Raw genomic sequence first — 13,127 nt, 5'->3', positions numbered from 1 at the left:
CCTCAAGTACAGGTTGAAAACATCCATTGGCTCTCTTTGATCTAACCTATTCGTTACTTCCTCAAAGAATTCTAGCAGATTTGTCAGGCATGACCTCCCCTTGATGAAACCATGCTGACTCTGCCCTAGTTCATCATACACTTCCAAGTTTTCCAAGAAATCTCATCCTTCACAATGGACTCCAGGATCTTTCCCACAACCGAGATTAGGCTAATCAATCCGTAATTTCCCATCTTTTGCTTTACTCCCTTTTTAAACAGGGGTGTCACATTAGTGACTTTCCAGTCCTCTGGACCCTTTTTGATTCTAGAAATTCCTGAAAGATCACCACTAATGCCTCCATTATCTCTTCAGCTATTTCCCTTAGAACTCTGGGGGATGTCCATCTGGTCCAGGTGATTTATCCACCTTCAGGCCATTTAGCTTTTCTCTCACCTTCTCCTTAGTGATGGTCACCATACTCGGACCTGTCTCCTTGAATTTTTGCGATATTACTCATGCGTTCCACTGTGAAGACTGATGCAAAGTAATTATTCACTTCCTCAGCCATTTCCTTATTCCCCATTACTATCTCTCCAGTCTCCATTTATGCCTATCTTTTGCTCTTTATCTATCTCAAAAAACTCTTAACAGTCTTCCTTGATATTACTTCGCGGCACGGTGGCTCAGCGCTTACACTGCTGTCTCACAGCACCAGGGTACCAGGTTCGATTCCAGCCTCAGGCGACTGTCTGTGTGGAGTTTGCACATTCTTCCCATGTCTGTGTGGGTTTCCTCCGGGTACTCCAGTTTCCTCCCACAGTCCAAAGATGTGCAGGCCAGGTGAATTGGCCATGCTAAATTACCCATAGTGTTAGGCGCATCAGTCAGAGGGAAATGGGTCTGGGTGGGTTACTCTTTGGAGGGTTGGTGTGGACTGGTTGGGCCGAAGGACCTGTTTCCGGGAATCTAATCTAATCTATCTACTGGCTACCTTATCCTCATTTTTAATCTTTTCCCTCCTTATTTCTTGTTTGTTGCTCTCTGCTGGTCTTTGTAAGCTTCACAATCCTCAGGCTTCCCACTGCCCTTCACCACATTACAAAGGAACCTTGATTATCCGAATGTTACAGGTAGGGAATATTTTGTCGAATAATCGGATGTTCAGATAATCGGAAACAAGATAACAGTTTAGCCAAGCATCGGGACCTTACAATCTTGCTAGATTGTCCAAAATTCGGACAACCAGATGCCGGATAAGAGGTTCCACTGTATTTGCTTTCTCTTTTGCTTTTATGCTATCCCTGACTTCCCTAGCTGGCCATGGTTGCCTCATCCTCTCTGTACCATGTTGCTTTTTCCTCGGGATGAATCGGTGTCTCCTGAAATACTCCCAGAAACTCCTGCTATTGCTGTTCCCGTCTTTCCTACTAGGCTCCTCTCCTCGTCAATTCTACCCAGCTCCTCCCTCGTGCCTCTGTAGTTGTCTTTATTCATGTCTAATACCATTACCTTCTCCCTCTCAAATTGCAGAGTAAATTCAATCATATTATGATCACTACCTCCCAAGGGTTCCTCCACCTTAAGCTCCCTTGTCAAATTTGCCTCATGGCATAAAACTAAATCCAGCAATTCCTTTTCCCTACTGGACTCCATCATAAGCTGCTCCGAAAAATCATCTTGTACACATTCCATAAGTGCCTTTCCTTGCAATCCACTGCCAATCTGGTTTTCCCAGTCCATTCGCATATTGAAATCCCCCATGATCACTCTAACTTTGCCTTTCCTAAACATATTTTCTACCTCCTGGTGTATCTTGCGCCCCAGTTCCTGACTACTGTTTGGAGACCTGAACATAACTTTTGCAGTTCCTCAATTTTACCCATACAGATTCTATACCACATGACCCTACTTCGTTTCTTACTACTGATTTAATTTTATTTTAAGGCAACCCCACTCCCTCTGCCCACCTGCCTACCTTTTCGATAGGGTGCTTATCGTTGAATATTCAGCTCCCAATCCTGATCCCCAGCATCCATGTCTCCATGATGCCCACCACATAACTGCCAATTTCAAACTGCACCAAAGCCCATTTAGTTATTCATTATACTGCATGAATTCAAATATAACACCTTCAGTCTTGCATTAACTGTCCCTCTTCTCATCGTCATTTATTTTGTTCAGCATGCTTGAAGTTTGATTGTTAACCCTTTCCAAACACACTGTCCTATTCGTGTCTGTGCTGGAAATTTTAGTAACCTCTCGAGAGTGCTGGACTTTTACCTTCTCCTTTAATTCAGGTTTTCTAATTTCCCCTATAAATGAAACCCCACCATTAAGTTTATAGCCCTGTCTACAGCCCTAGTTATGCGACTTTCTAGGACTCTGGTCCCAGCACAGTTTAGACGAAGACTGCCCCATCGGATACAGCTAGAAAGATGGGTTAACTCCAGGAAAGGTAAAGGAGGTAGGCAGGCAGTGCAGGAGTCTTCTGTGGCTATCCCTATTTCAGCTGCTGAAAATGTGTTGCTGGAAAATAGCAAGAGGTCAGGCAGCATCCAAGGAGCAGGAGAATCGACGTTTCGGGCATGAGCCCTTCTTCAGGAATGCCCGAAACGTCGATTCTCCTGCTCCTTGGATGCTGCCTTACCTGCTGCACTTTTCCAGCAACACATTTTCAGCTCTGATCTCCAGCATCTGCAGTCCTCACTTTCTCCTATCCCTATTTCAAACAAGTATGCTGTTTTGGAAAATGTAGGGGATGATGGATTCTCAGGGGAATGTAGCACGAACAGCCAAGTTTCTGGTATCGAGACTGGCTCGAATGTAATAAGGGGTCCATCAGAATCCAAGAGACCAACTGTGTTAGGGGACTCTAGTCCAAGGCACAGATAGATGTTTCTGCGGCCAGCAGCAAAAAATCAAAATGGCATGTTGCTTCCCTGCACACAGGATCAAGGTTGTCTCAGAGAGGGTGCAAAATGTTCTCAAGGGCAAGAAGGGCCAGCAGGAGGTCATTGTACACGTTGGAACCAATGACATATGAAAGGAAAAGGATGAGATTCTAAAGGGAGAATGTTGAATGTTAGGCAGGAATTTAAAAAAGGAGGTCCTCGAGGTTAGTAATATCTGGAATACTCCCGGTGCTACGGGTTGGTGAGGGTAGGAATAGGAGGAAAAAGCAGATGATTGCATGGCTGAGGAACTGGTTATGGGAGAATGGTTCACATTTTTGGATTATTGGAATCTCTTCTGGGGTAGGAGTGACCCATACAAGAGGGATGGATTGCACCTGAATTGGAAGGGGATGAATATACTGGCATGGAGATTTGCTAGAGGTGCTCAGGAGGATTTAAATTAGTAAAGTCGGGTGGGGGGGGGGGTGAGGAAAGAAATCAAACTGAGACTGGTACAGTTGAGAACAAAGGCGAGTCAAACAATCAGGGCAGGCAGGGACAAAGCAGAGAACAAGGTAGGACTGATAAATTAAACTTCATTTATTTCAATACAAGATGCCTATCAGGGAAGGCAGATGAACTCGGCAAGGTTAGGAACATGGGACAGGGATATCATAGCAATTACAGAAACATGGATCAGGGATGGACAGGACTGACAGCTTAATGTTCCAGGATACAAATGCTACAGGAAGGACAAGTAGGACAGAAAGGAAGGCAAGAGAGGAGGGAGAGTGACATTTTCGTAAAGGGATAGCATTATAGCTATACTGATAGAGGATATTCCCAGAAATACATCCAGGGAAGTTATTTGGGTGGAACTGAAAAATACGAAAGGGATGATCACCTTATTGGGATTGTATTATAGACCCCCGCAATAGTCAGAGGGAAATTGAGAAACAAACCTGTAAGGAGATCTCAGCTATCTGTAAGAATAATAGGGTAGTTATGGTAAGGGATTTTAACTTTCCAAACATAGACTGGGACTGCCATAGTGTTAAAGGTTTAGATGGAAAGGAATTTCTTAAATGTGTACAAGACAATTTTCTGATTCAGTATGTGGATGTACCTCCTAGAGAAGGTGCAAAACTTGACCTACTCTTGGGAAATAAGGCAGGGCAGGTGACTGAGGTGTCAGTGGGGGAGCACTTTGGGGCCAGCAACCATAATTCTATTTGTTTTAAAACAGTGATGGAAAAGTTGAAGTTCTAAGTTGGAGGATGGCTAACTTTGACGGTATTAGGCAAGAACTTTCAAAAGCTAACTGGGGGGCAGATGTTCGCATGTAAAGGGATGGCTGAAAAATGGAAGCCTTCAGAAATAAGATAATGAGAGTCCAGACACAGTATATTCCTGTTAAGGTGAAAGGGAAGGCTGGTAGGAATGCTGGATGACTAAAGAAATTGAGGTTTTGGTCAAGAAAAAGGAGGAAGCATTTGTCAGAGATAGCATGACAGCTATACGGAGGGAGGATATTCCCAGAAATACATCCAGGGAAGTTATTTGGGTGGAACTGAAAAATACGAAAGGGATGATCACCTTATTGGGATTGTATTATAGACCCCCCAATATTCAGCAGGAAGTTGAGAAACAAGTTTGTAAGGAGATCTCAGTTATCTGTAAGAATAATAGGGTGGTTATGGGAGAGGATTTTAACTTTCCAAACATAAACTGGCTCAAAGGTAGAAGACAAAGGGTGGTGGTTGAGGGTAGTTTTTCAGACTGGAGGCTTGTGACCAGTGGAGTGCCACAAGGATCGGTGATGGATCCATGACTTTTCATCATTTATATAAATTATTTGGATGCGAGCATAAGAGACATGGTTAGCAGATGACACCAAAACTGGAGGTGTAGTGGTCAGCAAAGAAGGTTACCTCAGATTACAACAGGATCTTGATCAGATGGGCCAATGGGCTGAGGTGTGGCAGAACTTTGAAATACAGAAGGTATTTGGTGTGGTACCACATCTACTGTTACTGCAAAAGATAAAGACTCATGGTGCACTGGCATGAATAGAACTTTGTTTAATTTAGATAAATGCGAGGTGCTGCATTTTGGGAAAGCAAATCTTAGCAGGACTTCTACACTTAATGGTAAGGTCCTTGGGAGTGTTGCTGAACAAAGAAACCTTGGAGAGCAGGTTCATAGCTCCTTGGAAGTAGAGTCGTTTGGTATGCTTTCCTTTATTGGTCAGAGTATTGATACATGAGTTGGGAGGTCATGTTGCAGCTGTAGAGGACATTGGTTAGACCACTTTTGGAATACTGTGTGCAACTCTGGTCTCCTTCCTGTCAGAAGAATGTTGTGAAACTTGAAAGGGTTCACAAAAGATTTACAATGATGTTGCCAGGATTGGAGGATTTGAGCTATCAAGAAAGGTTGAATAGGCTGAACCGGTTTTCCTTAGAGCATTGGAGGCTGAAGGGGGACCTTATAGAGGTTTACAAAATCATGAGGAGCATGGATAGGATAAATAGACAAAGGCTTTTTCCTCGAGTGGGGGAGTCCAGAACTAGAGCGCATAGGCTCAGGGTGAGAGGGGAAAGATATAAAAAAGACCTAAGAGGCACCTTTTTCACACAGAGAGTGGTAAGTGTATAGAATGAGCTGCCAGAGGAAGGGGAGGAAGCTGGTACAATTGCAACATTTAAAAGGCATTTGGATGGGTATATGAATAGGAAGGGTTTGGAGGGATATGGGCCGGGTGCTGGTAGGTGGGACTAGATTGGGTTGGGATATCTGGTCGGCATGGACGGGTTGGACCGAGGGGTCTGTTTCCATGCTGTACATCTCTATGACTCTATGAGGGAACTAAATGAAATATCTCCAAATTTGCAGATGACTCAAAGCTGTATGGGTGGATGAGCTATATGGAGGAGCCAACGATGATTCAGTGTGATTTGGACAAGCTGAGTGAGTGGACAAATTCATGATAGTTAAAATATAATGTGGATAATTGTGAAATAATCCACTTTTGGAGCAAAAAGGCATGGACGAGTTTGACCAAAGGGCCTGCTTCCGTGCTGTACATCTCTGTGACTTGAAGTGGTGGATGTGGACACAATTACGATGTTTAAAACACACTTGGAAAAGGACATGAATAGGAAAGATTTGGAGGTATATGGGTGGGCGAGACCAGTTTTGTTTGGGATTATGTTCGGCATGGACTGGCTGGACTGAAGGGTCTGTTTCTATGTTGTGTGACTCTATCTTAAATTGGAACACTTAGAAAATTCAAAGTGATCAGACAGAGCCAACATGGTTTGTGTGGTGGAAATCATGTTCAACCAAGTTATTGGATCTCTTTGACAAAATATGAGATTTAGATAAAGGGAAGCCAATTTGATGGGCTAAACTTTGAAATCCAGAAGGTATTTGGTGTGGTACCACATCTACTGTTACTGCAAAAGATAAAGACTCATGGTGCACTGGCATGAATAGAACTTTGTTTAGCTAACAGAAACAATAGGTATAAACGGATCATTTTCAGGTTAGCAAGGTGCAATGAATGGTGTGCCATAGGAATCAGTGCTGTGGCCTCAAGTATTTATAATTTGGAAATGATGTAGATGAAGAGACCAAAGATTATGGCTACTTAATTTGCTAATGTCACAAAGATAGGTAGGAAAGTTATAAGGAGGACAGAAGAGACTTCAGGAATACAGATATCTAAGCGAGTAGTCGAAGATTTGGCAAATGGAATATAATGTGGAACTGCCATTTTCTCAAGAAAAATAATAAGAAAGCATATTATCTAAACGGTGAAAAATTGCAATTGAAAAGTGGAGGATGTTTTAGTGCATGAATTGCAAATGGTTAGCATGTAGGTAAAGGAAACAATGAGGGAAAATAATGAAACATTATTACTTACTCTAAGGGGGAGTAAATACAAAGTAGTATGGTTGTGCTTCAGTTGTTGAATTCTATGGAATTGATCTCCTTATTAAAAGAGGCTGTAAATGCGTGGAATCAGTTCAGAAATGCTTTGTTGACTAATAACTGAATAGGTGGGTTGTCTTACTAGGGAAGGCTGGAGAAGCTTTTCTTCTAAACACTGCAATTTAGAACAGCAAAAAGGAACTGGAAGTGCAGATCCTTAAGAGTCTTGACAAGATAAATGTGGAAAGCTCATTTCCTCTTGCAGGAAAATCTAGAATAAGGGGACACTTTAAAAATAAGATCTGTCCCTTTAAGAAGAAATGTATTCTGCATTGTTGACAGAGGGCTGAGTATATTTGGAACTCTGTCTGAAAAGGTGGAAGCAGAGTCTTTGAATATTTTTAAGACAGAAGTGAATAGAATCTTGGTAAGCAAACAGGTGAAAGGTCATTCTGAGATGTTTAGGAGCTAACTTGCTCTGCTAACCTTCAAGAACTTGGCTGTCCCTGGGGTAGGGTGGTATGTTTCTTCGTCTTGTAGGTTCAATGTAATAAAAAATGTACATTGCCATTTCCTATTGTTCAGAGTAAATTTATCTTATCATTCTCTATTCAGAATCAATAAGAACATTGCAGTTAAAATTCTGACTACTCCCTGCAGTTAAAAAAAAGATTTACACCAGATCTTTCCATTAAGGAATTATGCAAATTACATTGTTTCTGGAGACAAATCAGGTCACTGCATTATGTCTTGAGTGGCATATGACTATGGTGGAGTGGTTGGGGTTGTGTTGTGGACATTACTGACTGTGATGTGAGATTTTTTATTAAGGAAGAACCGGTTCCTTTATTCAGAGAGATCTCTTGACATGGCTCCACAAGCATTACGAAGAGTATTAAGGGTTCCCCCAAAGCTTATACTTGCTTAATAAATTTTGGCTGTTCACAGAAGTTGGTGTATTGTCGTTGCATCAAATGTGTAAGAGTCTCAAGAAGAAAAACCTAACAACTCCAAGTAGGCAAGAACGTGGAATTGAGGTAAGTCATGATTACATTAAATGACATAGCAGAATTAAGGAGTCAAATAGCCTAATGCTGTTCCAAACTTGAATATCTGCATGTCATAATCCTCATGACAAATTTATGAAATTCTCAAGAGGTATTGGTAATCAGATATATGAATTTCCATGAACGCAAGATCAAATTACTGCCTGCAACAGAAAGATGGTGAAGAAATACTTGAATTGCATTGCTTGTGATAATATAATGCCAACTGTTTGAAGGATAGAATTTACTTAAATATTGTTGCACACTAAGCAATTGATTAGAGACAAAGTGATTTAACTAGCAATCCAATTTCACTTAACTACCAACACTCCATCACATTTACCATTTGCTGTCAGTGTCCTGCGAATTGCAGGTCTAACTCATTAAAAAAAGCAAACTGGCTGATTTACTGGTTGTATTTTAAGCACAACAGCCACATCACAGAGTCAGAGTTGCATAGCACGGAAACAGACCCTTTGATCCAACTTTTCTACGTCTATCAGATATCCTAAATTAATCTATTCCTTTTGCTCACATCCCTTTCAACCCTTCCTATTCATATACTCATCCAGATGCATTTTAAATGTTGTAATTTTATCAGCCTCCACTGCTTCCTCTTATTCCATACACATATCATCCTCTGCATGAAAAATATGTCCCTTGGTCCCTTTTATGTCTTTCCAGCCTCACCTTCAATTTATACTCTCTAGTTCTGGATTCCACGACTGTGTCAAAAAGATCTTGTCTATTTACCCTATCTATGCCCCTCAAGATTTTATAAACCTCTATAAAGTCATGCCTCAGCCACACCAGGGAAAATAGCCCCTACCTATTCAGACTCTCCTTTTCGTTCAAACCTGACAACATCCTTGTCAATCTCTGCGGAACGCTTTCAAGTTTACCAACATCTTTCTGAGAGGAAGGAGACCAGAATTGAATGTGGTATTCCAAAAGTGGCCAAACCAATGTCCTGTACAGCCACATCATGACATCCCAACTACTGTGCTTAATGCACTGACCAGTAAAGGCAAGTGTACCAAACATCATTTTCTCTACTCTGTCTACCTGGCACTCCACCTTCCAAGAACTATGAACCAGCATCCCATGGTCTCTTTATTCGGTAACTCTCCCCAGGACCCTTTTATTAAAGTATACAAGTCCTACCCTAATTTGCTTTTCCAAAATGCAACACCTCAGATTTATCTAAATTAAACTCCATCTGCCACTCATCGACCCATCTGGTCAAGGTCCCATTGTACTAAGATAACACAATTGATGGTGTAGTGGACAGTGAATAAGGTTGTCATCTGCAAACTTACTAACCATACCTCCTATATTCACATCCAAATCATTTATATAAATGACAAAAATGGGTGGACACAGCACTGATCTTTGCAGCACACTGCTGGACTTGGGGCCCCCATTACGATAAACAATCCTCCACACCACCTTCTGGTTTGAAGGTAGAAGACAATTTTGTATCCAAAATGGCTGGCTCTCCCTGGATTCCAAGTGATTTGACCTTGCTGACCAGTCTATCACGCGGAAACTTGTGGAACATCTTCAAGTTCATATAGACAATGCCCACCGCTATATCTTCAAACTTCTTTGTCACTTCCTCAAAAACTCAATCAAGTTAGTGAGACATTACATTTCATATACAAAATCATGTTGACTATCCCTAATACATGTAAATCCTGTCCCTCAGAATCACCTCAAACAGCTGACCTATCACTGATGTCAGGCTCACAGCTCTGACTTTTGTTTACCATTTCTTAAATAATGGTACATTAGCCACCCTCCACCTCCAGGCTTCAAGCACCACACACGTGGCTATCAATGGTACAAATAGCTCAGCTGTGAGCCCAGCAATTACTCCCCTGCATTCCAGAAAGTTTTGGGATACACCTGATTAGGTTCTGGGGATTTATCCACCTTTGTGTGTTTTAAGTGTTACAGGAATTAATTATTTACTATGATCACAAACACCATATATATGCATCACAGGATTTATTAAATCTCCTGCAATCATATAAATATAAGTAGATTGCTTCAATGTGCAATTTCTGCTACACAACTTGTGATGGTACAGTAATCATGTCTGGCAGCAACTAGAATACTGCTAATCTTGAAAACTTATTTAGTAGGTTTCAAAGAATGTTCGCAGTTGATTCAGACTTTGGAAAAACCACGAACCCCTTCAGCAGGAATTTTCTCGACAATACTCAAAGCATGGATTACAGACCAGTTATCAAAAAATGAGTACTCACAATCAAAACAGCACAATTGATAATTTTCTCGTATCTTTATAAGTATTATGAAAAGCATTTGAAGAAAGTGGTTTTAAAATTTTACCAAACAATGCAGAAAGTAGTTACCATTACATAATATGTTGGCTGGTGCATCGTATCAGATACAATCCCAAACCTGATGCAAATGGATTGGGTCCAACAGACCAGCACTGACTTGAAGCCTTTTATTAACCAGAAATAAAAAGAATGTGATCTTTGTTGAAAAGTTCTAATGCACAATGTCTGTATTGTTGACAAAGCTAACATTTCTTTCCCTTCCCCATTTACCTCAGAGGAAGTGATGGTGAGCTGCTTTCTTGAACCACTGCAGTCTGTCTGGTGCTATTCAGAAGGGTGTTGCAGTACTTTCACCTGACAGTGAAGGAACAGAAATATAGTTCCAAGTCAGGACAGTACGTAACCTGGAAAGAAGCCCAAGGATTGCAGGATTCCCACACCTCTGCTTCTTTTGTCCTCTGGATGGTAGAAGTCAAGGGTTTAAAAAATTTGCCACTGTATCAGTAGCAGAAGTAGAAGTGCTAATCGGCAGGCTGTTATGTCATAGACATCCAAAGCACAGAAAAAGGCACTTCAGCCAATCAGGTCTGCACCAGTCAAAAACTGCTACCTAAAAATTATAATCTCATTTTCCAATATTTGGCCCATCATCTTGTATGCTTTGGCATTGCAAGTGCACACCTAAACACTTCTTTACACTTATGAGTGCTTCTGTCTCTACAACTCTTATCGACAGTGAGTTCCAGATTCCCACCAGCATCCCCTTTAAACCTCCTGCCCCTTAATTTAAATCTGTGGCCCCAGTCACTGATCCTTCAAACTACAGGAAAATGTTCCTTCACGTCTATCCTCTCTGTGCCCTTCAAACTTTTATACATCTCAATCAGGTCCCTACTCAGTCTCTTCAGCTCCAACGAAAATTATCTCTGTCTGTCCAATCTCTCTTCATCTTTCCAACTCCCTCGCCCTGCCAACATCCTGGTAAATCTCTGCACCCTCCAGTGTAGTCACATCCCTTCTATAATGCAGATTCCAGAACTGCACACAATACACTAGCTGTGGCCTAACCAATGTTTTATGCAGTTTCAACATTACCTTCCTGCTCTTAAACTCAATGCCTTGGCTAATAAAAGAAAGAATCCCATTTGTATTCTTAACCACATTATCAACCTGTCCTGGTACATTAATGGTCTGGTGGGCATACACACGATGATCCCTCTGAACCTAAATGCTTCTCATGTCCTACTATTTATCATGTGTTTCCTCACCTTATTTGTTCTGCCTGGTCCTACTTCACACTTATCTGATTGAATTTCATTTGCCACTGATCAGCCCATCTATATCTTCTTGTTCTCCTTACCACCCCAACAATTTTTGTATCTTCTAAGAATTTAATGCTCAAAACTTACTATCTTGGATGCTGTTGAAATTTGAGTGTTTTGCCTATCATCCAGGCAGATAGAGGGCTCTCCATCACAATCCTGTATTGTGTCTTTAGTGAATGAGGACATGAGTTACTTGTCTCATTGTTCATAGGAAATGATAGCCACAACTTTTATATGGCTGGTGTGGTTCAGTTTCTGGATGTTTTTAAGTGGGATATCAGCAACTGCACTGCTATTGAATGTCAACGTGAAGGTGGGATTCATTTGATACTGTTGAAATAGGTTTTGGAAATCATGAGCTTACACATTAAAAGCAGAATGAAGAAAATACAATATGTTAAACTGAAACCTTCAACACAAACCACAAATCTTATCAAGATAAAATCACTCAAACAACAGGCAACAGATGATCAATTTTATCAATATTTTGGCAACATAAAACCATTTTAATCCTTAGGGAAAGCGGCAAGTTTTAAAATGGACAACAAACTGAAAGCTGATGTTTCACCGATAACAATGAACAATCTCTTTCAAATATGAAATATCAATGTCAAATAAATGTGAAGTTTAGTGCATTAAAAAAAATGCTTCAAATTGCTTTTCAAACGTTTCTCAGCTCATTAGAGTGACATTGGCCAATTCATATCCTCCATGATATTCTTCTTTTGAAAGTCAACGGTTAACAGTTCTTACATCAACACCAGATGCCAGAAAAGAACTCTTCTCCATCTTCCCCACCCACCCTAACCATGTAAAAGAAAATAACATTCCCACAAATGTCTGTATACAAAAAAAGGCTGCTGCAAGTTCAATACAGTGTGTACCATCGGCAGTAATACACCATTACAGGAATAAATTTGACCCGAACTACTTGCTTGAAATTGTTTATGTAAAACCACCTGCTACTGAAGATCACATCTCAATTCACTTATGTGAAACATTCTTGATCAACATATTGCCAATTATATCCAAAAAGAATGGATCACAGCAAAAAATATTTAAATAAGCTAAAAATATTTTCCTTCCCTAACGTTAAAAAACAGGGGACATCAATTTCAGCAAAGGACAAATTATAGAGGGTTTCTAAGAAAGATTTTTTTCAGCTGAAAGGAATGGGTATCTTGAGCTAAAATGGCTGGTAGAGGCAGGAACAATCACAACATTTAAGTTGTATTTAGATCCTTACTTGAAGCGTCACAGCATACAAGGCTATGGGCCAAGTGCTGTTGCATCGTCGGAATGTCGATGCGTGATTGATAACCAACATAGACACGACGGGCTGAAGAGCCTCTTTCGCTGGCGAATTGTACGACTCTAGCCTACCTAATTGTGTTTCACCATTGAACTACTTCCCTTCTGCCCCCTTTTCACACGGATCTTAAACTAGTGTTTGCAACTTCGGCAAAAACTGTCAACTAATTCAGGTTAAAACTCATTAATTATGATAAACTGATCCACAAACTGGGCAAATTAGCAATGGTATGCGGTAGTTTGCACTCTGCGCCTATAATTGACAGAATATTTACAGAATCGCTATAAAGTATCGAAGTTTTTTTCTCAAATCGACCTTTACCC

At 40.8% G+C, this 13,127-nt stretch overlaps 1 protein-coding gene across 6 annotated transcripts in view; it reads right to left on the bottom strand.

Moving 5' to 3' along the window:
• heatr5a (HEAT repeat containing 5a) overlaps positions 1-13,127 on the bottom strand; it is a 129,127-nt gene that overhangs the window by 115,294 nt on the left and 706 nt on the right. The window contains exon 1 of one of the 6 annotated variants that reach the window (XM_072568989.1): positions 10,438-10,504. The exons of the other annotated variants lie outside the window; for them this stretch is intronic. The gene's annotated coding sequence lies outside the window, so the exon portion shown is untranslated. Of the gene's footprint in view, positions 1-10,437; positions 10,505-13,127 lie in introns of those variants that run through there. 6 annotated transcript variants of the gene reach the window in all.

The sequence above is a fragment of the Chiloscyllium punctatum genome, chromosome 4 (assembly GCF_047496795.1).
Source record: "Chiloscyllium punctatum isolate Juve2018m chromosome 4, sChiPun1.3, whole genome shotgun sequence".
In the NCBI taxonomy this organism is placed as follows: domain Eukaryota; kingdom Metazoa; phylum Chordata; class Chondrichthyes; order Orectolobiformes; family Hemiscylliidae; genus Chiloscyllium; species Chiloscyllium punctatum.
The sequence above is the reverse complement of the archived record's forward strand: the minus strand, read 5'-3'. Positions and strand labels throughout refer to the sequence as shown.